The sequence below is a fragment of the Pongo pygmaeus genome, chromosome 16, assembly GCF_028885625.2.
Source record: "Pongo pygmaeus isolate AG05252 chromosome 16, NHGRI_mPonPyg2-v2.0_pri, whole genome shotgun sequence".
Classification (NCBI taxonomy): Eukaryota; Metazoa; Chordata; class Mammalia; order Primates; family Hominidae; genus Pongo; species Pongo pygmaeus.
Genome location: NC_072389.2, coordinates 83,046,702 through 83,072,290, shown reverse-complemented (window position 1 = coordinate 83,072,290; position 25,589 = coordinate 83,046,702). Strand labels below are relative to the sequence as shown.

General features: G+C 37.3%; 1 protein-coding gene and 1 long non-coding RNA gene across 49 annotated transcripts in view; one reads left to right on the top strand and one right to left on the bottom strand.

Annotated features, from left to right (window-relative positions):
- The window catches only part of PEAK1 (pseudopodium enriched atypical kinase 1), a 319,366-nt gene that overhangs the window by 63,637 nt on the left and 230,140 nt on the right, over positions 1–25,589 (top strand). For 18 of the 48 annotated variants that reach the window (XR_010123829.1, XR_010123828.1, XR_010123827.1 and 15 more), the window contains one exon: positions 10,877–10,946. The exons of 17 other annotated variants lie outside the window; for them this stretch is intronic. The gene's annotated coding sequence lies outside the window, so the exon portion shown is untranslated. Of the gene's footprint in view, positions 1–383; positions 435–10,876; positions 10,947–16,387; positions 16,529–25,589 lie in introns of all 48 variants that reach the window. 13 more of the 48 variants (XM_063652372.1, XM_063652407.1, XM_063652405.1 and 10 more) reach the window with 5 other exon arrangements.
- The window catches only part of LOC129014453 (uncharacterized), a 57,879-nt gene that overhangs the window by 13,219 nt on the left and 19,071 nt on the right, over positions 1–25,589 (bottom strand). The gene's annotated exons all lie outside the window — the stretch shown is intronic.

The following is a 25,589-nucleotide window of genomic DNA, read 5'->3' as shown; positions in this document are numbered from 1 at the left end:
TGGCCAACATGGTGAAACCCCATCTCTATTAAAAATACAAAAATTAGCCAGTTGTAATGGCACATGCTTGTAGTCTCAGCTACTTGGGAGGCTGAGGCACGAGAGTCGCTTGTACCCTGGAGGCGGAGGTTGCAGTGAGCCAAGATTGCACCACTGCATTTCAGACTGGGTAACAGAGTAAGACTGTCTCATTTAAAAAAACAAAACAAAACAAAAACAGTGTCTTACTCTGTCACTCAGGCTGAAGAGCAATGGCATGATCACAGCTCACTGCAGCTTTGTACTCCTGGTCTCACATGATCCTCCCACTTCACCTACCAAGTAACTGGGACTACAGGCATGTGCCACCATGCGCTGCTAATGTATGTTTTTTTCTTTTTTAGAGACTGGGTCTTCTTACGTTGTCAAGGCTGGTCTTGAACTCCTGGGCTCAGGTAATCCTTCCACCTCAGCCTCCCAAAGTGCTGGGATTATAGGCGTGAGCCACTGGACCTAGCCTACTTTTTGCTTCTTAAACTTACTTCTGTATCTTGGAGATTTTTCCATATATGTAGATCTACTTCATTCGTGTTTATAGCCACAGGATATTTCGTGTGTGGTTGTAGTATAATTTATGTAACCAGCATTTAGATGAATTCTATCTTTACTCCTGTAAAAGTCATGTTGAATAAATAAACTCCATCTTTTAAAAATACAAAATCATTGTAATGCCTTAATTCTGTGCCTTAATTTTGGATTTCTATATATGCACACCTTGAATAAACTATAATATGTATAAAAACTGGGTTATTGTTGAAACATAAAGACAACTTAAATATTTGAAAGTGATCATGCTCAATTTATTCCTGGGATTAAGAATAAGAATCTTATTTTCAGGTGTTTGCAATTTTTAATATTGCTGTAAGAAACATTACTATCCATGACTCTTGTCAATCTCTTATGCATATGCAAGAGATTCTATTGAGTATACACACTTATGAATGTAATTGCTGGGTCATAGGGTAATGAATGTTAAACTTAAAGATATAATACGAAGTGTATTTCCAAAGGGCTTATGCAATTTTATTCTCCTACCATTGATGTATAAGAAATCCTGTTGTTTTACAGCCTCTCTAATACTTGCTTTTTTCAGACTTTTAAATTTTGCCGGTTGAATGATCTAAAGTAGTATCTATTGTGATCTTTTAAGAAAAACTTAAAAGTTGAGGTATAAATTTCAATTTTACGATAAAATACTCAGCTCTTAAATATACAGTTGAGTGAGATTTGATGAATGCGTATACTCATGTAGCTACTGTCCTGTAAAAATCCAAAACATTTTATTACCCCTTAAGTTCCTTCAGACTTCTTCCTTGACATTCTTATCCCTCACCAGAGGGAACCACTGTTCTGAATTTTTATCACTGAGTAATGCACATTTGGGGCCAGGTCGTATGCACATGGGCGCTGGGATACAAGAGAAGCAAAATAGAACTTTAGTAGTTCTTTTTCTCGTTTGTTATCCCACAGCTTTGCTGGACTGCCTCTTGTCTCAGGCCTAAGCCACATTCCACGCACAGGAGTCCTAGTCAAGTCAACCCAGGGATTTTTCTGAGTTCTCTCCCTTTTTCCAGGGCTGTAACTTTTCCAGGGCTGATATTCTGGGAGGGGATCAGCAGTTTTTCTATTATAATTCCGATTCTACAGGAATTGGAATCAGGGTAAACTTTTTCTCAGCCTTCTTAGACCGGATTTACATAGTTACAGGCAACTTTAATCTGGACCCCCCAAAATGGATGAGTTCAAGACTCCTTGGTCTTGAGTAAGCCTTCTTCTATGCCAGGTCTGTAGCCCTGTATAGAGGCCGTATAGAGGTATGCTGGCTGCAGCAAAGGGTCCTGCAGAATCTTGTTGATTTTTCAGTATTGCTTCACTGAACTTGAACTTGAACTGAACTAGGGTTGGCTTTTTGAGTAGGCGGGGCCAAAATGTGGTGTGACTTGCTCAATTATAAAAGGGTCTCTCTGACTTAAAGTGGCTCCTCTTCTGCTTAGTGTTTACTTTAAATTCTAATCTGAACAGTCATTCTTGCCCAAAATGGCCCATGAATTTTTAAGTCTTTTATTGCATCTTTCATGTAAATTTGTATTTTACTTATAATAAGTATGTATAATAGTATTAAAATGTTTTAAATTACTTATATCAAGGAAACTTGCTGATCCAGGAGATCATATTGTATTTATTCCATTGTTTTGCTTACTGTCTATTAATCATATCTCTCCACCTCCTGCAAGAAATCAGTCCACTATACCATGCTACTTTCCATTATAAATCCCTGTGTTGTACTTATTTTCTTTCTTTCTAGGCAGTGTGCTTCCAGAGAAGAGGCAGGTAGTGTTTCTCATTTATTTTCATGTGCCTGCCAGATTTACCACAGAGTTACGTGGGTTTTTTTTTGTTTTTTATTTTTGAGACAGAGTCTCGCTCTGTCGCCCAGGCTGGAGTGCAGTGGCACTATCTTGGCTCACTGCAAGCTCCGCCTCCTGGGTTCACACCATTCTCCTGCCTCAGCCTCCCGAGTAGCTGGGACTACAGGTGCCCACCACCATGCCTGGCTAATTTTTTGTATTTTTAGTAGAGACAGGGTTTCACCGTGTCAGCCAGGATGGCCTTGATCTCCTGACCTTGTGATCCTCCCCCATCGGCCTCCCAAAGTGCTGGGATTGCAGGCATGAACCACCACTCCCGGCCCTACTAAGTGTTCTAAAACCGTTAAATTAATGGACAAAAACGTACTCAGTATTCATAACAAGAGACAACACTTTCTAGGCAGAGAGAAAACTATGTATTCATAACCACCATGAGTATAAGTCCTGTTTTTTGGCATGGTTGGAATAAATGATATGTGGGGACAGTTTGCAGGGAAAGGCCAGATCACAAAGTACCTACCTGTAAGCTGTATCAAAGGGTTTTGATTGGGAGCTCTTGAAGGATTCTCACCAGGAGATTAACATGGCTAATATTTTATTTTAAGAAGATGGTTTCGAGAGTAGTATGAAAGATATTTTGGAATGGAGAGACCACTTAGAAGGCTATATATAGTCCAGATAGGAGATAACTTGAAGAGGGGCAGATGCTAGAAAGGTTTAGCAGGTGGAATTCATAGAAATTGGTGACTAATTAAATATTGGTGTTGGGTGAGGAGAAGGAAGTGTAGAAATCAGAGATGACTCTCAAGTTGGGCAATTTAATGGGTGTGGTACTATTTGTTTCTAGTCATTCCTTTCCAGTGTGTATTCAGGTATAGAAGGAACTTTTGGAGTAGAAGATAGGATTTTGCAATATTTAGTTTGATGTTTCTCTGAGATAGTTGAGTGGAGCTGTACAGATCTGTCTGCTGTTCTTAGAGGGAGGTGGAGGCTTGAAAGGGAGAGAGAGTTTTTGAGGTTAATAGATTTTAGAGAGTGATTGAAGAAGGAAGTGCCGAGGATTGAGGACAAAATCCTCAGGGACATCTAGATTTAGTGGACAAGTGCAGAAAAAGGAACTGGGAAGAAGACCATGAAGAAGAAATCAGGAGAGAAATGTAACAAAGGATTTTACAGTAACACCTTTGGCTTTCGTCTCTATCTTGAGATGAGATTTTTCTTTTCTGCATCCTATGTTTGATCTTTGTCCTCAGACCTTTTCTTACTTTGAGCATTCTCTGCTGGGAGACATTGTGGATGAGAAATAGTTTTATTTTTGGACCCAGCAATTGCTGACTTCTTTGTATTTCCCCTAAATTCTGCTGGAAAAGTACTTTCTTCTTTAGGTCTTCTCTTTTTTTACCTTATATTATACATATGAAAGAAACCAGTTGACAGTTTGGACATTCTGCTTTGAAATTACCTTAGGTAGAAGTAGTAGTTCATTACCAACATTTTCTGTTTTTTACCTTACCGCAGGCAACAGTTTTGCTAAGTTTTCTGCCACTTCATAACAAGGTCTTTCTGAAAACATTTAACTCTCCTTTAATTCCTTTTCAATAGTTTCTACCAGGCTCTTCAAGCCTGGGTCCAGCTTCGGTCCACCACCCAGTCTTGAAACCGGTGTTGCATCTTTTAGGTTTTTGTTATGTTAGTATCCTAGTTTCACATACCAAATTCTGTCTGGCAACATTGCTGTGTAGCAGCCACCCCAAACTTAGTCCTAGAACCTGCATGGCTTTTCTTGACATAACCTTGGAAGTCACACAGTGTCACTTCTACCACAGTCTGTTGGTAACAAGCAAGTTAAATGCCAGCCTGGATTTAGGGAGTTAACTTTTTCCAGGTGTCTTGTTTAGCATACACGATCAATCGATACTTGGAATGCCTTTGCCACAGAATAGCCGAGGAGTTTCTTTTTCACGGTTATTTGGGGTTGATATTGAAAAGCAGTGCATGTGTTTGCTGCTTCCATGCTTGCAGCTGGATGGAAATTGGCCTCAGAGGGTTCATGGCTTTCTTTGTTACTAGCCAACAGATGCTTGCCAGAGTGTTTTACTCACTGAGTATTTAATGTGAGGGTAATGCATCTCTGTAGCTAATGAGAAGAGCAGTACAATACATTAGCTCATTTGTGTATAACAAATATGTGCCTTTAGTCCACACATTGATCCTTCACTAAATGTCTTTTTTTTTTTTTTTTTTTTTTTTAACAAAGCTGTTAGGAACACCTGTTTGGCACATCTATCTTCAAATTGCTTTGACTTTCTGAGAAGTTGATCTTGACTTTTGTATGTCTGTCTTATAGGGAAAATATTTTTTGTCTGTTAAATAATTATTTCAGATCTTCTTGAAACATTAAATTTTTAAAAATTTCAGGTTAATACTCTATATCATAAATAACCTTAGGTTTCTAGGCACAAATATTCAGTTATTCATGAGTATGGTATGAAGTTGCTAATTCTCAATTTATAGTTTTATATATATTAAAAATATGATGTATTTCTAAAGTATATATATTTTAAATTTAAAATGTATGTGTTTTTAAATTTTGGCAAAATGTTCAAGCTCTCTCCATAGCCCCCATTTCCTCTCAACAGCTGTCCCTCATCTCCCCTTCAGGCCTAGTGGTGCATATATCTGAATGAGGACCTGTCTTGGAAGTGGACTCAGGGCCATTTGAGCAGAGTTCTGGGGTTTCAGCTAGATAGAAAGTGATTTCTGGAGATAGATCCAGTAAGGCACTAAGATTTGGCCCTCTGCTCTGCTCACTTCTTGGGGGAGAGATATGGCTAGGAGGACCAAATCCTATTGCCTTGATCTAAGGATAGTAGTGATTTTAATAATTTTTTGAGACAGGGTTTGCTCTGTCACCCAGGCTGGAGGCTGTAGTGCAGTGATGATCATAATTCACTGCAGACTAAAGCAGTCCTTACACCTCAATCTCCTCAGTAGCTGGAACCACAGGCATGTATCACTGTGCCTGGCCAATTTTTAAATTTTTGGAGAGATAGGGTCTCCTTATGTCACCCAGGCTGGTCTTGAACTCCTGGGCTCAAGCTATACTCCCGCCTTGGCCTCCCAAAGTGCTGGTATTATAGGCATGAGCTACCGCACCTGACTGATTTTAATAATCTTATAATAGGTCCACCAGACTTCATTACCTTTAGGCTTTATTCTTTCTGGTCTGTCCTTTTCTTGTATGCCCAGAAATAATTGTCTAAAACTCAAACTGTTACCACACCGGTGTTCAAAACTTTTCAGTGCCCCCACATTTTCATCAAGATGAAGTCTTAACATGGCCTGTTGAAGAATCTTTGTGCCCTATTCTTGTTAACGGCGGAGAGTGTCCAGGTTCTTGGCACCTTGAACAAAGAATTGGACAAAACGCACAAAGCAAGGAAGCAATGAAGGGATTTCTTGAAAATGAATGTACATGCCACAGTGTGGGAGTAGGCCTGAGCATAGGGGCTCAAAGGCCCTGTTACAGAGTTTTTCATGAGTTTAAATACCCTTTACTTGGGGTACGCCCTATGTAAATGAAGAGGATGAAGTAAAGTTATGAAGTCATTTACGGCATATACCCTATGGAGAGGATATTTCCTGTTATAGCTGAAGTGTGAATTGGCTTTATGTTCCCTGCCTCCAAACCATATTTTCCTGCCTCATTCTGATCATACTTACTTTTTCATTCTTACCTATTACCGAGCTCTGTTGTCTTTCCAAGCAAGTACTCTTTTCTGCCCTCCCAACTTTGCACAGGCTGTGTGTCTGTCACATCCTCTCTCATGAACAACCTCTAGTATATCTACCAAACAAACTTATACTGACCCTTTAACACTCAGTTAAATATTAGGTAGTCTGACAAGCCTTTTTTCTTCACCTCCCCAGGAAGAATTAAGTCCTTCCCTTTGTGTATTTCCATAGTGGTTTGTATACATCTTGTTATGGCACTTGTCTCATTATGTAATGTTTGCATGTCTGTAAGCAAAGCCTTCTGCCTCTGAAGGCAGGGGCTAATTTGATTCAGCATGGTATTTCTCTAATACCAATAGTGCCTAGTATACAATAGTGCTTAATAGATGTGTATTGAATAAAGAGTGTAATTAGTGGAGTGCTTTACATGTGAATTGCTCTAAATAGAGGGCCATGTTTGCAGTAAATGCCTGCGTATCCACGGTGATTGAGAAATGGAGTGCTCCAGTAATTATGTTTCTTAACAGCCAATTACAAATTATCAATTTTAGATAATTTGAATAAAAAGCAAAATAGGTTATACAGAATTGATCTGTCTTTATTAATCCATAAGATGCTTCAGCATGATCATTCTGATTTCTGTGGCTTGTTTAGAGCTATGGCTGAGGAAGCTGTAGGGAACTGAGCTGTAGGGGGATCTGTAGTGATGCTTTGTCACAAGCTGGGCCTTGTTTTTTTTTTTTTTACTTGAATCTCTAACACACCTACACTTACTATTTTGCTTATCTAATTATAAATATAACACTAAGGAGACTCACAATTGTATTATCATGTTTTTTCAAATGTAGCTTAAAAAATTCTTAGAAGACAGACAAGCAACATACCTTAAGGTATATACACTATCTTAATTCAATGAAAAGCTTGCCACATTCAGGCTGTTCCCTATTCAGTGATAGTCCTTGCTGAGCACAAATGAAGTCTTGTGAACTGAGCTAAGTAGTTAATTTGATGGTACTGTCTGGCCATGACTATTTCAAGAGTGCTGAATTCCCACCCAAATTATATATTGATTCTTCTAATTCATATGAAATTAGTGTGAGTGGTTACTGTTAATTTGTGTATTGATTTATTGTTCTTTTGTGTTCTCACCTACCCAACAACAGTGTTGCCAGTTAGTAGTTGCAAAACTCAGAGATTACTTTTGTGCATGCATTTTCACATCTTTCGAAGTGGCTTTGAACAAAGACTTATTTGGGGGTATGCTCTTATTATGTTTGCACAAATGATGTGAAAACTATCATGGCGGCTAAGCCCTGACTTCCTACATTGCTGTTCCATGTCTTCTTCTTAAACCCAGAAATCTTCCTATAATGCTTGATCCTTTTTAAAGGAAGAATTTGGAATATCAAGCAGATGTATATTTTCTTAGTGACACTCAGAAACATGTATTGTAAATGTGTCTGTTTTTTAGATACCATATTGTTCAGTTGGCTCCTCTCCACTTGAATCCTTTTCTTTTAATTAGTTTTCCAGCCTGGCTGTCCCCTCAGCTGCAAAACAATGCAGTATTTGTAACATAATTATTTGTGAAAGTGAATCATCTCAATTTAAGTCTAAGAACGATTGACCTACTTATAGAAGCGTTAGCTTGAAAATCCTACATGAAGAAAGGACAGTGTAAAGGATTGATTAAGTAATTTTAAAGTATGTGAATATTAGAGTCATTCATGATAGAAACATGGATTCAGTATCATACTCAAGCATATACTCAGTGACTCACTAACCCAACTATCTGGTTTAAATAATCTATGAACAAACAGAATAAAAGTAAGTCTTGCTACATTATATTAAGCCGATATCAATTGAGCTTTGGGAAATAGGCCTAAAAATGTGTCTTTGGCAATTTAATTTGCTCCTATTATGAACATTTTTATGTTAAGCTGATTGAGTCTCTTAAATACAACATGGAAACATTTATGTCTTTGTAGTGTGACTTTAAAAAATAATTATTGACTGAGGCCGGGCACGGTGGCTCACGCCTGTAATCCCAGCACTTTGGGAGGCCGAGGCGGGCGGATCATTAGGTCAGGAGGTTGAGACCATCCTGGGTAACATGGTGAAACCCCGTCTCTACTAAAAATACAGAAAATTAGCCAGGCATGGTGACAGGTGCCTGTAGTCCCAGCTACTCGGGAGGCTGAGGCAGGAGAATGGCGTGAACCCGGGAGGTGGAGATTGCAGTGAGCCGAGATCATGCCACTGCACTCTAGCCTGGGCAACAGAGTGAGACTCTGCCTCAAAAAAAAAAAAAAAAAAAATTATTGACTGAATAAAATTGTGATTGTTTGCTAAGGCAATTTTTGTATTAGTTAAATTATAAGTAAGAAAGGCTTTCAATCTCGATTTTAAGAGACATAGGCCATACATGGTAAGTCATGCCTATAATCCCAGCACTTTGCGAGGCCAAGGCAAGAGGATTGCTTGGGCCCAGGAGTTCAAGACCAGCCTGAGCAACACAGTTAGACGCCTACTCTACCCCTACCTGCTCCCCCCCACCCCCACAAAAACAGAGAGAGAGAGACAGTATTCATCATCAGGTTTTAGTCACAGTTCTATAACTAAGAAGCTGACTGACTTTGGTGCCTTGGGTTTTCTCATGAGTCAGATTAACTATTTTATCATGGACATCAATTGGATCTTATACATGAAAGTGCTCTATAAAATGTATACCACATTTAGGAATTAAGCAAGATTTTAGCCCTTTTTCTGCCTGCTTTTTCAACTCTGGGCTGGTCACTTAAGCTTGCCAAGCTTTTATTTATTCATAGGTAAAATAAAGGAGTTTGGCCTGTATATTCAACTTGAGTATTGTTTACATTGTGTTTAGCTCTTACAACCTATTATTTATTATTTTTTCCTTTTAAAAAATCAACTGTTTTTTAAAGACATTTCCCTTGCTTATAGTGTAATTACCAAATAATAAGACTGGATTCCTTTAAACTTAACCTGTTTTATTTAATATTCCTATCAATCTTGTAAGAGTAGGTGGCATGAGACTCATTTTACTGATGAGGAAAATTGAGACTGAGGGATGTTGTATGCTAATTAGTGTGAGAGGTGGGATTCCAGTACAGGTCTCTGATCCCAGTCTTTTATTTTTTAGCATGTGGCTTAAGTGAAGACACATTGCCATATACCTCATGTAGAGCAAGTTTTTGATCTCCATTGTTTTTTCTTTCTTTTTTTCTCTAGATGAATAATGTCTGACCAAAATGTTTTTGTAGAAAAGTGCATATATTTGATAGCCATGTGCATAGTTTGGGAATTTTAACATTATAGCACTATTACGAAATGTCTTGTTAGCATTATGCAACATATACAGTATGTTTGGGAATCATTCAGTGCTTAAAAATAAAGTTTATCCTTCAATTAAGGTGAGCTATTTTTTTTTTTAGTAGGTATATTTTATTTTTAAATGTAGCATTGTTTAATGTTATAGATGCTTTTGAACTTAAACGCTGTTTTGTGCTTGCTATAGAAGGAAAACAGATGATCTATATACTCACTAAATTTTTTTTCTTTTAAAAAAACTCCTAATTTATTTTGTAACCTAGGAAGAGTTTTAAACATGGAAATATTTTCTGTAATTTCTAAAAATTTCTGTTTTAGGAGGGTGTTATTTTACGTTGTTTTATTTGTTATTTACATTAAAATTTTTTTAAAGTCTCTGGGCTATCTCAAATGTGTAGGTCAAACAAGTATTAGAACAAATACATCCAGAGACATTCTTTTGTGACTCGAGTTCATTTATGAGTGCTGTGCTTTAACGGTTCCTATTATAAGCCTCAGATATCCCCTTGTCCAGGCATGCCAGCCCTAGATGTTGATCTTATCTAGAACAATATTGCTTTTGGGGTTCCTGACAGCACTGATTCAGCCAGTACTCTGATGCCGATTCTTTCTGATTCAGAAACCTCTTCCTCTGTGGCATTTCTCAACTCATGCTTATCTGTTTTTTGTTGACGGTTTCCTGGTGGTCATTACTAGTCCAAAAGTGAATTTCCATGAATAGTTCATGGGTCATAGTTTCATTTTTATCTTCTCAGTAGATAACTTTGAAATGGCTGTGGCACTTTGAAGAGATCTTATCTTCTGCCATTGTTAATGTTGTTCACAAAACTCCAGCTACGCTGGCCTTCTTTTGTCTTCTATGAATATACCAAGTTTATTCAAACTTGCAAGTCTTCTGCTCCTTGTCCCTCTGCAAGGAATGGTCTTCCCTCAGACTGGTGGTTTACTGGATTCTTCTTGTCATTTAAGTCTCAGCTTAAATGTCCCCTCTTCAAAGAGGCTTCCTTGACAACTGACTGTAAATTAGTGCTTCCCAACTCACTTTATTACATGGCTGCTTTTTGTTTTCATCTTAGTACCAGATCACTAATTGGTAGCTGTTATTTCTCATTAATCTCCTCTGATGGAGACAAAGGGACATTGTGTCTAGTTTACTGCTGTATCTCTAGCACCTACAGTAGTGTCTGCCATAATAGGCATTTCAGTAAATATTTACTGAGTGACCAATGAATGAATATTTTTTCTACCAGCTATTCGTACAAATCTCTTTTCATTCTTTTTCATTTTCCTTTTGGTAGTCAGGAAGATACAATTAATGTTTTCGCAATTAATATTTTTGTATTTTTGACATTTTTCTGTTTCTTCGCTGTTTTGTCTCCTAGTTGAATTCTTTTAGAAGAAAGGAAAAACCTCTTGAGATGTGACTGTTTCCATCTATCTTCTGCCTGCCAGGTGGGTGTCTGAGCCCGTACATCCTAGTCATAAAAGCAATTAGCAGGTAGGAAAATTGGCTTCTAACAGCTGCTTCAGTCCTGCTTGAGTTGGCCTCTCCCCCAAGGGACTATCACTGTCAACCTAGCAAAATGAAATTGCCTTCTCATAAACATTTTTCTGTCTGGGATTATAGAACAGGAACAAATTCTAGGTTTACAAAATGAGTTAAAATATGTCAACAGAATAGAACAAAATAATGACCTGCTGCTGCAATTTGAATTCTGAGTCAAGACAGCAACATTTATTTTCAGAAGAGATGACATTGAAACTGTGGCATTCTTAGTTTGAAATGACTTTATTATGCCAAAAGGGTAGATTTAATAATTTATTTATTGGTATTGGTGAGGAAAGTGGCAATTCTATAAAATATAGCTTTGACTCTTGGTTGGAACTTTGGTTTATGGCATAGTCGTTGTGCCTTCAATTAACTCTATGGAAAGGGGCACGCATTTTTGAGTGAATACTACTTGATTTCTTTTCCATTTCAATTCCCCAGATATTAATTTATTCAGTTGTATTCTTTTTGACCATGATAGACCTTTGCCATTGCTATGTGCTACAATTAATATGTATGTGTAGGCTTTAAATGAGTTTGATTTTTTAAAATTACCTATTGATATGTAATAGTTGTACATATTTTGAGGATACATGTAATACTGTAATACCTGTATACAATGTGTAATGATCAAATCGCGGTAATTGGGATATCCATCACCTCAAACATTTATCTTTTTGTGTGTGTTGGGAATACAAAAAAAAATTATTTTAGCTATTTTGAAATATACAGTAAATTATTGTTAACTCTAAGTTCCCTACTGTGCTATTAATCAATGGGTGTTATATAAACAGTATACCAATTCTGGGTTGTATATTGATGTATGCCACAGTGGTATCAAATGAAGTGTTGGTTCGCCTTGATCCTTTTTGGTAGGTTTTATCTGATGTGATTCCCAGTCTGAGCTAGTTGTGCAATGTTCTCCCTTTAAAAGCTGCCTTCTACTCAATATCTCCTTTTTATCCTTTCGAAACCTCTGGTCTTTCATAAAACTCAAAGAGTTTGTGTCACTAAATTCTGTTTTAAATGTTTTGTTACAAAAATTAAGAGAAACTATGCAAAATGGGGATGTTAGTTTTGTTTCTGAATGAATGAGATATGCCTTACAAAGCTATCCAGTTGAATGAAGGGCAAAAAACACACAATCTATCTCAATAGATGCAGAAAAAACCTTGGACAAGATTTAACACCCTTTCACGATAAAAAACACTCAACAAATTAAGAGTAGAAGAAAACTACCTCAACATAATGTAGGCCATATATGGAAAGCCACAACTAACATCTTAATCAATGGTGGAAAACTGTAAGGTTTTTCTCTAAGATCCAGGGACAAGGCAAGGATGCCTGCTCTCACCACTTATATTCACCATAGTATTGGAAGTCCTAGCCAGAGCAATTAGAAAAAGAAAAAAAATTTATCCAAACTAGAAAGGAAGAAGTAAAATTATCTCTGTGTGCAGATGACATGATCTTATATGTGGAAAACCCTAAAGATTTCATAAAACATGTTCGAATTAAAACAATTCAGCGAAGTTTCTGGATACAAATCAACACACAGATATCAGTTGTATTTCTAATCATTAACAATGACTAATCCAAAAATGGATTCGAAATGAAGAAAACAATTCTATCAAAAAGAATAAAACACGTATGAATAAATTAACCAAGGAGGTGGAAGACCTGAATACTGAAAAGCACAAAACATTACTGAAAGAAATTAAGACGTAAGTTAATGGAAACAGCCCATGTTCATGGGTTGGAAGACACTGTTGTTAAGATGTCAATACTACCCAAAGCAATTTATAGATTCAATTAGATCCCTATCAAAATCCCAATGACTTCTTTGTAAAAATAGAAAATGTATCCTAAAATTTGTGTAGAATCTCAAGGAACTGCAAATAGCCAAAACAATCTTGAAAAGAAGAACAGAGTTGGAGGTCTCTCACTTCCTGATTTCAAAACTTACTGCAAAAACTATGGTTATCAAAGTAGTGTGATACTGGCATAAAGACAGATGTATAGACCAGTGGAATAAAACAGACAGCCAGCCAGGCGCGGTGGCTCACGCCTGTAATCCCAGTACTTTGGGAGGCCAGGGCAAGTGGATCACGAGATCAGGAGATCGAGACCATCCTGGCTAACATGGTGAAACCCTGTCTCTACTAAAAATACAAAAAATTAGCCGGGCGTGGTGGCTGGCGCCTGTAGTCCCAACTACTCGGGAGGCTGGGGCAGGAGAATGGGGTGAACCCGGGAGGCGGAGCTTACAGTGAGCGGAGATGGCGCCACTGCACTTTAGCCTGGGCGACAGAGCGAAACTCTTATCTCAAAACAAAAAAACAAAAAAACAGACAGCCAAGAACTAAATCCTTGCTTATATAGTCAAATGATTTTCAACAAGGGTGGCGAGACCATTCAATGAGGAAAGGACAGTCTTTTCAATGAATCGTGTTGGGAAAACTATATTTCCATATGAAAAAAGAATGAAGTTGGAGTCTTACCTTATTCCACATACAGAAAACTAACCCAACATTGATCAAAGACCTAAACATAAAAGCTAAAACTAACAGTCCTAGGAGAAAATCCTCATGACATTGAATTTGTAGTGATTTCTTAGTTATAACACCAAATGCACAGGTAACAAAAGAAAAAATAGATAAGGCCAGCACGATTGCTCACACCTGTAATCCCAGCACTTTGGGAGGCCAAGGCTGGCAGATCAGTTGAGGTCAGGAGTTTGTGACTAGCCTGGCCAACATGGTGAAATCCCATCTCTATTAAAAATACAAAAATTAGCCGGGCATGGTAGTGTGTGCCTGTAACCCCAGCTACTTGGGAGGCTGAGGCAGGAGAATCATTGAACCCAGGAGGTGGAGGTTGCAGTAAGCCAAGATTGTGCCACTCCCTTCCAGCCTAGGCAACAGAGGCAACAGAGCAAGACTCCGTCTCAAAAAAAAAAAAAAGTAAGTTGGACTTTCCTAAAATTAAAAACTTTTGTGCATCAAAGGACACTATTAACAGAGTGAAAAGACAACCTATAAAGAATGGGAGAAAATATTTGCAAATCACGTATCTGATAAGGGACTGATATCCAGAATATAAAAAAATTCCTATAACTCACAACTACAAAAAACCAAACAATTCAGTTAAAAAATGATCAAAGGCATTTCTCCAAAGATACAAATAGTCATGACCACATGAAAAGATACTCAATGTCATTAATCATTAGGGAAATCCAAATCAAAACACAGTGAGATACCACTTCACACCTATTAAGATAGCTGTTATTGAAAAAGGAAAAAGAAAACAAAACAGAAAACAAGTATTGGCAAGGATGTGGTTAAATTGGAACCTTTGTGCATTGTTGTTGATGAGAATATAAAATGGTGCAGCTGCTATGGAAAACAGTATGGCATTTTTTCAAAAAGGTAAAAATAGAACTATCATATGATCCAGCAATGCCACTGCTGAGTAAGTTTTCAAAAGCATTGAAAGCAAATTCTCAAAGACATATGTACACACCCATGTTCATAGCAACACTATTTATAATAGCCAAGAGGTGGAAGGTACCCAGATGTCCATCATCAGATGAATGGATAAACAAAATGAAGTATATACATACAGTGGGATATTATTTAGCTTTAGAAAGGAAAGAAATCCTGTTACATGCTACAACATGGAAGAATTTGAAGACATTATGCTAAGTGAAATAATCCAGTCACAAAAAGACATATACAAGCCAGGTGTGGTGGTTTACTCCTGTAATCCCAGCACTTTGGAAGGCCAAGGTGGGAGGATTGCTTGAGCCCAGCACTTCTAGACTAGTCTGGGCAACATAGTGAGACCCTTTTCCTACAAAAAAAATTTTTAAAATTAGCCAAGCATGGTGGCTCCTGCCTGTAGTCCCAACTACTCAGGAGGCTGAGGCAGGAGGATCACTTGAGCCCAGAGATTGCAGCTGCAGTGAGCTGTGATCATGTCACTGCATTCCAGCCTAGGTGACAGAGCAAGAACCTGTCTCAAAAAAAAAAAAAAAAATGCTGTATGATTCCACTTATATGAGGTATCTGAAGTAGTCAAATTCATAGAAACAGAAAGTAGAATACCAGGGGCTGAAGGGAGAGGGAAGAGGAATTCTTAATTGGTATAAGTTTCAGATTTGCATGATGAAAAAGTTCTGGAGATGTGTTTCACAACAGTCTGAATATACTTAACATTACTGAACTGTACACTTAAAAATGGTTAAGATTTTATGTTGTGTGTGTGTGTTTTTTTTTACCATAATAAAAGAAATGAAGCCAGTCATTCAATAACTGTTCATTAAATGGTTGTTTTGTGTTCTGCATACTGCTGGGCTAAGGAGATATAAAGATTACTAAAAGCCCTTAAGTCCTTTAAATCAATGTAACTTAATGCAGCTGCATTGAGGTGTAATATTATTATTTCTTAAATTTTATTTATTGTAAAAATCTAAAACTGTTCTAAAAAATAATAAAGTCTTAATTTTTAGATCAGTTTTAGATTTTTATAAACACTTCAGGCAGTACAGAGCTCCCCATCCCCATACACAGTTTCCCTTATTAACATCCTGCATTAATATGCTTGTGGTACAATAAATAATTTGTCTTGTCTTTGTCTTAGACTTTTTTACGTGGAAATTATAAGACTCTTGCAATTTCTGAAGTGATAGGTGTATCTTTGTTGTGTAAACTTGGTAACTTATGGTGGACCCCTAGATTGCTTCAAGATGGGAGGTGTCACCAGAAAGAACAACCATGTGATTAGAAGGTTAGGACTTTAGGCCAACCTGACCTGGTGGGAGTAGGAGGGTTTGAGTCCAGTCATGTGGCTAATGATTCGAACAATTATGCCTATGTAATAACCCCTCAATAAAAACTGTGGACACCAAAGCTCAGTGGAGCTTTTTTTTTTTCTTTTGAGATGCAGTCTTGCTCTCTCACCCAGGCTGGAGTGCAGTGGCACGATCTCAGCTCACTGCAACCTCTGCCTCCCAGGTTCAAGTGATTCTCCTGCCTCAGCCTCCCGAGGAGCTGGGATTACAGGCATGTGCCACCATGCCCAGCTGATTTTTTTATTTTTTGTAGAGACACGGTTTCACCATGTTGGCCAGGCTGGTCTCAAACTCCTGACCTCAGATGATCCTCCTGCCTCCCAAAGTGCTGGGATTACAGGCGTGAGCCACCACACCCAGCCAAGCAGAGCTTTTTGGTTGGTGAAAACATTGGTGTACTGGGAGGGTAAGTGCCCTACCTCATGGGGAAAGGGCATAGAAACTCTATACTTCGGACCCTCTAAGACCTTGTCCTATGTGTATTTTTTATAGTAAAGTTATAGCTTACTCAAGAGGCTGAGGTGGGAGAATTGTTTGAGCCCAGGAGATCAAGAGTTGCAGTGATCTGTGATTGTGCCACCGCAGTCCAGCCTGGTGACAGAGCAAGACCCTGTATTAAAAAAAGCTATAATTGTAAGTATAGTACTTTCCTGAGTTGTGTAAATCTTTCTAGCCAATTTCTGAACTTGAGGGAGTCATGGAAACCTCTGAATTTATGGCTAGTTGGTCAGAGTGCAGGTGGTCTGGAGACTCCTGAAGTCCAGCTGGTTTCTAAAGTAAAGGGCAGTATTGTTTGGGATCATACCCTTTAACTTGTAGGGTCTACACTAACACTGGATGGTTAGTGCCAGAATTGAATTACAATATACACAGTTCTGGTTGAAACAGAATGGTGGTACATTCAATTAATGAACCAATATTGATCCCTTATTTTAAAGTAAAGTCTATAATTTACACTGTGGTTCACTCTTTATATTGTATAGTTTCATGAGTTTTGACAAATTCATAATAGCATCTATCTGCGATTACAGTGGTAATGGTAGATATTCCATTCAAGCAGAATATTTTCACTGCTGGAAAAGTCATCTGTGCTTCATTCATTCATTCCTCCTTCCTCACCGCTGAACCCTTGGCAACCACTCATCTTTTCTGTTTTCATAAGTTTGCCATTTTCAGACTGTCATGTAGTTGGAATTATATAGTATGTAGTCTCTTCAGATGGCTTCTTTCACTTATCTGTGTTAGTTCAAGCTTCCTGTATGTTCTATGGTTTGATAGTTCATTTATTTTTATTCGTGAATAATATCCCAATGAGTGAACTTAATACACTTTATCCATACCTATTGAAGGACATCTTGGTTGCTTCCAAGTTTTCACAGTTAAGAAATAAAACTTCTATAAACATTTGCATGCAGGTTTTTGTGTGGACGTTGGTTCTCAAATCAGAATGCAATTGCTGGATCATATAGTAAGACTAAGTTCAACTTTGTGAGAAATTGCCAAACTATCTTCCAAAGTTACTGCATCATTTTGTATTCCCAGCAACTCTGAATGAGAGATCCTGTTGCCCCATGTCTTTGCCAGCATTTGGTGTTGTGTTTTGAATTTAGCCATTCTAATAAGTGTATGGTATGGTAGTTCATTGTTTTAATTTGCAGTTCCCTAATAATATATGATATTAAGCCTCTTAACATATGCTTATTTTTCATATATGTATCTTATTTGACGAGGTGTCTGCTCAGATCACTGGCCCACTTTTTAATCAGATTGTTTTTTTAATGTGGAGTTTGAGTTCTATGTATATTTTAGATAACATCCTGATTTCAGATATGTCTTTTGCAAATATTTTCTCTCAGTATGTGACTTGTCTTTTCATTAACAATGTCTTTTTCAGAGCAGAAGTTTTAATGATGTCCAACTTACCAGTTTGTTTTTCTTGGATAGTGCTTTTGGTGTTGAATCTAAGAAGTCATTGTCAAATCTAAGTCACCTAGATGTTTTTCTGTGTTACCTTGTAAAATGTTTATAGTTTTATGTTTTATATTTAGGTGTATAATCCATTTTGAGTTAATTATGTATAAATTTAATTTTGTGTGAATTTTGTTTTAATTTTTAAAATTATAAAATATTTAGAACATACAATTAGATGTAAACACTAATATAATGACCTATATCTAAAGTACTTACCAAATGGCTTTATCAAGTCTTGCTTTTAGGGAGGCTAAGGCAATGGGTTGCTTGAGCCCAGGAGCTCTAGACCAGCCTGGGCAACATGACGAAACCCCATATCTACAAAAAAACTAGGTGGGTATGGTGGCATGTGCTTGTAGTCCCAGCTACCCAGGAGGCTGAGATGGTAGGATCACCTGAGCCCAGGAGGTTGAGGCTGCAGTGTGGCATGATTGCAGTACCATGCTCAAGCCTGGTCGACAGAATGAGACCGTTTCAAAAAAAAAAAAGTCTTAACATTTTACCTTATTAATCTAGATTGTAAAATCAATGCAGTTGAGACCCTCCCTTGTGAATTCCTCCTTATCTCATCCCTCTCCCCTTCTCAGAAATAACCAGCTTACAAATTTTAAAATTTCATCTTAACATTACGTGTATTCCTGCAACTTGTTTATTTCAAAATTCAGCATTGTTTTTGAGATTTAGACACTTTTTACTATAAGGAAAAACATTTTAATTTAAAGCAATTTAATGTTAAATAATCGATTTACTGTAAGTGTTAATTTTATCATGGTTTCCTACATTAGCTTAGATAGAAATGCATGGTTTTCTGGAATTTACTATGATTTAGTTCTGACCTGAAGGTTAAGTTTTTCAATCCTTTAAAGACATATCTTTAAATTTTATTGTGGGATTCATTTTGTAGAGGCTTACTAAATTGGTTCTAAATAGCTAAATACATATATAGATATATTTTTTAAGATTTTTCATGTGGTGTATGTTTTTTAGAATGTATATACAGTTGAGATTAGATTGTTAATATGATGTTCCATAGCTAGTCTGTTAAGAATACTCAACAGAAGCTATTGTAGAAAGACTTAATTTTTACAAAATGTGCTGTTGGAGAGTGTGCCTTTTATAGATTTCTTTCTGGGCCTCTTTTAAAGTCACAGATTTTCTTTAAGCATCAGTTTCTGAGAGCACAATTTATAGATTTAATCAGATAATCTGTGCAATTCAAGGTGGAGGTAAAGCCATAGCTTCCTCCCTCAGCAAGAGGAAAGTGACTTGATTTTGCTTGGGATGGGATGAGTTGAACCTAATTATTTATGCTGATAAATGCAGCAAGTTTCATCCAGCAAAAGCAGATGTTTGCAGAATCTTCTGTGGCCTAAATTAAATCTGAACCATACAGGATTGCAGTCTTTAGAGAATGCTACTCCCATTGTCTGCTGTATTAATTGTGCATGCTAATCTGTCACTGCTGATTTGATTATCATTGCTTATTTATCCTTTCATTGGTATACAGTTTGAGTCCAATAGCTAAAAATGCTCATATTTTTACTGCTTTACACATTTGAAAAATAATGACCTCTTTTTACCTCAAGATAATTTATTATAGGTTCCAGAAAGTGGTATGATGGTACTTCCAATTCAGATTTTTTTTTTCTATCAGCACCCCCAAATTATTGACAGATTCAGCTGTAATTTAACGAGAACAGACTAATATGCCAAGGGAATTGATTTTTTTCTTAAGTCCTTGCTCTTCTTAGCTCTATTGCATGAAACGCTTTTTCCCCTCTGCCTTCCTCAAGGATAAAATGTGTTCCAGATTTTGTCTCCCCAGCTCTTCTTCTAGTGACACTATGTTCATAACTGTGCTATAATAATAAAGGGTCACTGACAAATGACTTTTCCGGGTTAATTTTTTGCATATGCCATGGTTTTAGATTTCATCTCATTCATGGGAATTAATCCATGGTAAAGGTTTTGTAGCATATCTCTGAGGTAAGTGAAAGTTAAAAATTCTGTTGGTGTGGAATCTCTGCCAGACTACATCTTATCTTCTGTTTGGTATTTTGTGTTCAGGATCTTTGTATGCCAGGATGATGAATTCAGATTAATCTCTGGATGATGTTACAAACCTATTAATTTCAGAGAAATCATCAAATTCTTAGTTTGATCATGTAGCTACTTTACATTATTATAATCTTCAACGATTATTTCTTGATTTTTAAAATAAATATTCACTGATGGTTTCTCCTCTCAAATAAATGAAATACCATTCTTGGCACCTTTCAAATAAACTTCTTGTCTTGGCATACTTAGAACCTTTTTTTTTCCCCCAGTGGAGCTTTCATGTCTGTATTATCTTGTCTTGGCTGAGTTTATTTGAACTTCTTTTACTCCTCTACCTGTTTCTCAAACTTCATGGGCACAGGTAGGATATAATGATGCTTCTTACTGTTGGCATCTTGAGGGCTAGCCCCGCATCTTGATTGGTTACTTTGTTGTCTTTTTTCTCTTTTTCCTATCTTTACTCATTCTGTTTCCTCCATAAACACCTACTATGATCTAGTTACTTTATGTCTTTGGATATTTGTGTATCTTTGGAAAATATTATATAGTGTTTCATACATATATGTATAGGTTATTAATTTTCACAAATGACCTTGGTCTGTACATCCCATTTTATTCTTTTTTTTTTTTCATTTAGCCCTATATTTAAACAATCTGTTTTTGTTGCTATATGCAATTCTGGTTCATTACTTCTGACTGCTATACAGTATTATATCATGTACACACTCTTATCCATGTATACTGTGTATTTGTCTTATTTATACATTTTTCTGATGGCACTTGGTTGTATTCAACTCCATGTGCCATTAATAATGTTGCAGTGATAATCTTCATTTTATTTTATAGAGGTATATAATCAAGAATGTGATTGATCTGTTGTTGGATGTCCATTATTAAGTTCACTAAGTATTGCCAGATTGCTCTGTAGAATGACTAGATAGTTTTTACTGCTTTGAGCAGTGCATGAGGATTCACAGACTCTATTTTTCATGTGGGCAACAAGCAACTGAAGAGCTGCTTTTATAGACATGATTAGCAAACTGCCAAATTATTTATGTGTGAATAATATAAAACCAAAGTAGGTTACCATTAACCCCTCACTCAGAAGGGACTCCTGAGTGGAAAAGCTGCCTTGGTTCCTAGTAAACGTCTCTATAATGAGAGCTTTTTGGTGAGAGAATATGAGGGTGAGCCTTCATTGCAAGTAACTCTGCCTACCAGCCATGTGGACAGTTTAGTTCTGCAAGATGTAAATGATTAGATTCTTTGTGCCCATTGTGGTTCTTGGAATGCAAACATGAATGAGGCTGATTCTCTGCCCCTGAAGCTCTATGGTTGTAGAACAAGTAGGTGCAGGTCTTGTGCTCATCTGTCTTTTGGAGAGACCTCTTTGCTTCATCTCAGAGAAGTTGGCACTCACTGTTTAGTTTTTCATAGCAGTCTTTTAATGGCACTGTTATTCTTGTTATCTTACCTTCAAAAATTAAGACACAGAGATACCTGGGTCTGTTAACTCTGACCATTTGGAGTCCTACTAGTCCATCATTATACCTAACCTGGTAAAAGATTTCCCAGAAAGAGATAGGTGTTCTTATTGTGGCATTTGTTTCCTGAAGTGCAATGATTGGGGTGGGAGGGATGGCATGTTAAGTCTCTTTGAATTGGTAAAATGGAGATTGGAAACTATTACCTAGAAGCATGGATTAATTAAAAGTAGTAAGAGGGCTGTGTACAGTGACTCACACCTGTAATCTGAGCACTTTGGGAAGCTGAAGTGGGAGGATTATTTGAGGCCAGTAGTTTGAGACCAGCCTGGGCAACATAGCAAGACCCTGTCTCTACAACAGCAACAAAAAATTAGCTGCATGTGGTAGTGCACGCCTGTAGTCCTAGATACTCAGGAGGCTGTGTCAGGCGGTTCGCTTAAGCCCAGACTTCATGGCTGCAGTGAGCTATGATCATGTCACTGTGATCCAACCTGGGCAACGAGCCAGACCCTGTCTCTTGAAAAAAAGTAGTAAGCATCAACGTGATGTACAGTGATAAGAATACAGATAACAGTATTGGGCAAAATAGCAGAAAAAACAGTTTCCTATCTTCACCCATCTAAATTTCCATTAAAAAGACCACTAGATACATAGATGAATGGGAAAAACATTGCGTGTGTATTAGAAGTTAGAGCTTAATGCCACTCATGCCAGAAAACCCAGAATAATCTTTGTTAGGCAGCATTGCTTATGGGCCTGGAATGAAAGAAGTAATTGAGGAAGAGCCCCTCAAGGAGAATCTTTCTGAGAGAGAACTCTTAAGTTGGGAGGGACAGTAAACTTAATGCATGTTCCTACAAAGCACAGTGTTTAAATTCCTCTCTTGGCTCTTTGACCAGAAGCATTTGTGAACACTGTTTATAGATCTAGAGTTTGCTTATAGCATCTCCCTAGAAGGAGCCTGTCCACATAGGTGGCCTAGTCACTAAGTTCCCAGCTACCAACCCTCCTGCCTCAAACCCTGTTCAGATTGCTGGATAGCTCAACTAGCAATCTGTTGAAATTTGTGTTCTCAAAAAGGTTTAGTCATTAAACGTGGGGAAGCTGGATATCAGGAATAAAAAGGAAGCAATCTGACAGGATTCTGAAGGCATGAAAATACAGTTGCCAAATTAAAATCTCTGGATGCAGTGAATAGCAAATTAGACACTGCAAAAAAAAATCAAAATGACAAAAGAAGACAAAAGGAAGACAGGTCAGGAGATAAAATGTATTGTACAAACAGCAAGAATATCAGAAACAGAGAGATGGAGCACACACATTGTTAAAAAAATAGATGGAAATGATGCTGATCCAAAAGTAATACAAATAAAAATATGAAAATATTTCCTGCTGGACTTTTCATAATTGGAGGCATTTATGCTAGAGACAATATGAAAGGAACCGAGTTGATGGAGGTATAGAGAACCAACCCATAAATTCTCGCATGAAAGAGCAAACTGCCTGGGTCGTGAGTGGAAGAGAGCTGAATAAATCTGACTAAATCTCCTCTACTTCTCGGAAACAAGGATAAGAAGGTACAAGTAGAAGCCTGGCAAGATGGGAGACCTTCATCTGGACTTCCTGGAATAATAAAAGGCCTTCTTTCTGGTGTCAGGACCAGAAACACTACATGGTTGGGCAGTCATTTCAAAAGGGAAGACAGCATTACTATTATGCACAAATGATCGACTATCTACCAGAAAATCTAGGAAAATTACCTGAAAGCCTATTTGAACTAAAATTATGTGGTTAGTTACGTCTAAATGTACTGAAGTCAGTACTTTTTCAATATTCAAGGAATACCTAGTTGGAAACTACACTGGAGAAAAAAAATCTCTTAAGTATTTAGAAACAATAAAACAAGTACAAATTATTTTTTAAAAACCTTACAGGATAACATAAAGAGAGTTGAATAAGTACAGAGATTAAACATGTTTCTAATAAGCAGGACTCAGTCTTATATTAATTCTTCCCAAATCTATGAATTTGATGCAGTTCTAATCAAAATCTAATTAACATTTTTGATTCAGAAGTGGGATGAAATAGGGAAATTTAACAGAATTGGTCTGAAATTGTTCTAGAATAAGTTTAAAATAAAATTTTTGAAGGAGTAGCATTATGAAGTTGGAATTGCACCACCATATATTAGAAGATTTTTATAAATCTGCAATGATTAAAACCATATGTTGTTGACTAAGAATGGAACAAGGTAGAGTCCTAAAAAAATACAGATTAATGTTTGATAGTGAAGCCATTTCAATTCATTAGGAGAATGAATTAGTAAACAAAAGTGGTAAGAATATTGACTTAAAATTATCACAAGAATATAAAACTAGAGTTGTACTTCATGCCGTGAGCTAAGATTTCAGATGGTTAAAATAATGAAAACATTTAAAAATAGAATAAAAACATAAGAAAATGTGTGTGTGTAAATCTATAATCAAGTAGTGGAGAAATTATTTTCTATTTTTAATGTTTAAGAAAATATTTATTCTTAGGTAAGCTTATATAGTTGTTAGAGAAAAGAAATATACAAGCAAAAAGAAGAAAAAATACCCAGACTTCTACCCAGTTAGAAACCACAAGACCACCATTGGTTTCTAACTTGATAGCATGTTGGTTGTATATAGAAGCGCTCTTCTAAATGCAAAATTAAACCAAGAATAACACACAAAAAGTAATTGAATCCAGCACAGTGGCTCGTGCCTGTAATCCCAGCCCTTTGGGAGGCTGAGACAGGAGGATGGCTTGAGCCTAGGAGTTCAAGACCAGCCTGAGCAATAAAGTGAGACCTCTTCGCTATAAATAAATAAATAAATAAAGTGATTTCGTTGCACAAAAAATTATGTATCAAATACCATCAACGAAATTGAAAAGCAAATGTCAAATACGAAGGAATATTTATGCCATGTGATAAAAATTTAACACCTTTAATGTATGAAGAGCACTTATAAGTCAATAAGAAATGAATACTTGAATAGGAAAAGGAGCAGTCATGAATAGGGCAGTTTGTCATGGAAAACAAAATCAACCAATAAATGTGGGAAAGCATCATCAATCTCATTAGTAAGCAAAGAAATGGATAATAAAACAATAAGGTACCATTAAAAAAATGAAGTACCTTTTAAAATCTACCGATAAATGTGAGAAAGCATCGTCAACCTCATTAGTAAACAAAGAAATGGAAAATAAAATGATAAGGTACTGTTAAAAAAAAATGAAGTACCTTTTAAAATCTACCAGATTGGTAAAGCTTTTAAAAATGATAATGCCACCATGGGACAGGGTGCTTGGAAACAACCACTGTCCATTAACTCATACAATTTATATTTTCCTCTAACTCTCCTATTATTTTATTTTATTTTTTTTTGAGACTCAGTCTGGCTCTGTTGCCCAGCCTGGAGTGCAGTGGTGCGATCTCGGCTCACTGCAACCTCCGCCTCCCGGGTTCATGCCATTCTTCTGCCTCAGCCTCCCGAGTAGCTGGGACTACAGGCACCCGCCACCACACCTGGCTAATTTTTTTGTATTTTTAGTGCAGACGAGGTTTCACCATGTTAGCCAGGATGGTCTCGATCTCCTGACCTTGTGATCCTCCCCTCTCGGCCTCCCAAAGTGCTAGGATTACAGGCGTGAGCCACCGCACCTGGCCAAAAAATTTTTTAGCAAACAAAAAATATATGGTGACCAGGTATTCCTGTTTAGTTTCAGGGGGGGAAAAAATCAACTTTTTGTGTTTTGTCAAAAAAGGACTCACATATGCATTGTTAGTGAGGAGAAATGTAAGCTTATATTACTAGCTATTCTCTAAAGCAGCTTTTTTTAAATTTATTTTTATATTTTTTTGAGATGGAGTCTCGCCGTGTCACCCAGGCTGGAGTGCAGTGTCGTATTTTTAGTAGAGACAGAGTTTTGCCATGTTGGCCAGCCTGGTTTTGAACTCCTGACCTCAAGTGATCCGCCCGGCTCAGCCTCCCAAAGTGCTGGGATTACAGGCGTGAGCCACCTCGCCCAGGCTCTAGAGCAGTTTAGAAAATGTATTAAAAGCATTCATGAGTGCTGGGCGCAATGGCTTACGCCTGTAATCCCAGCACTTTGGGAGGCCAAGGCAGGCAGATCACAAGGTCAGGAGTTCA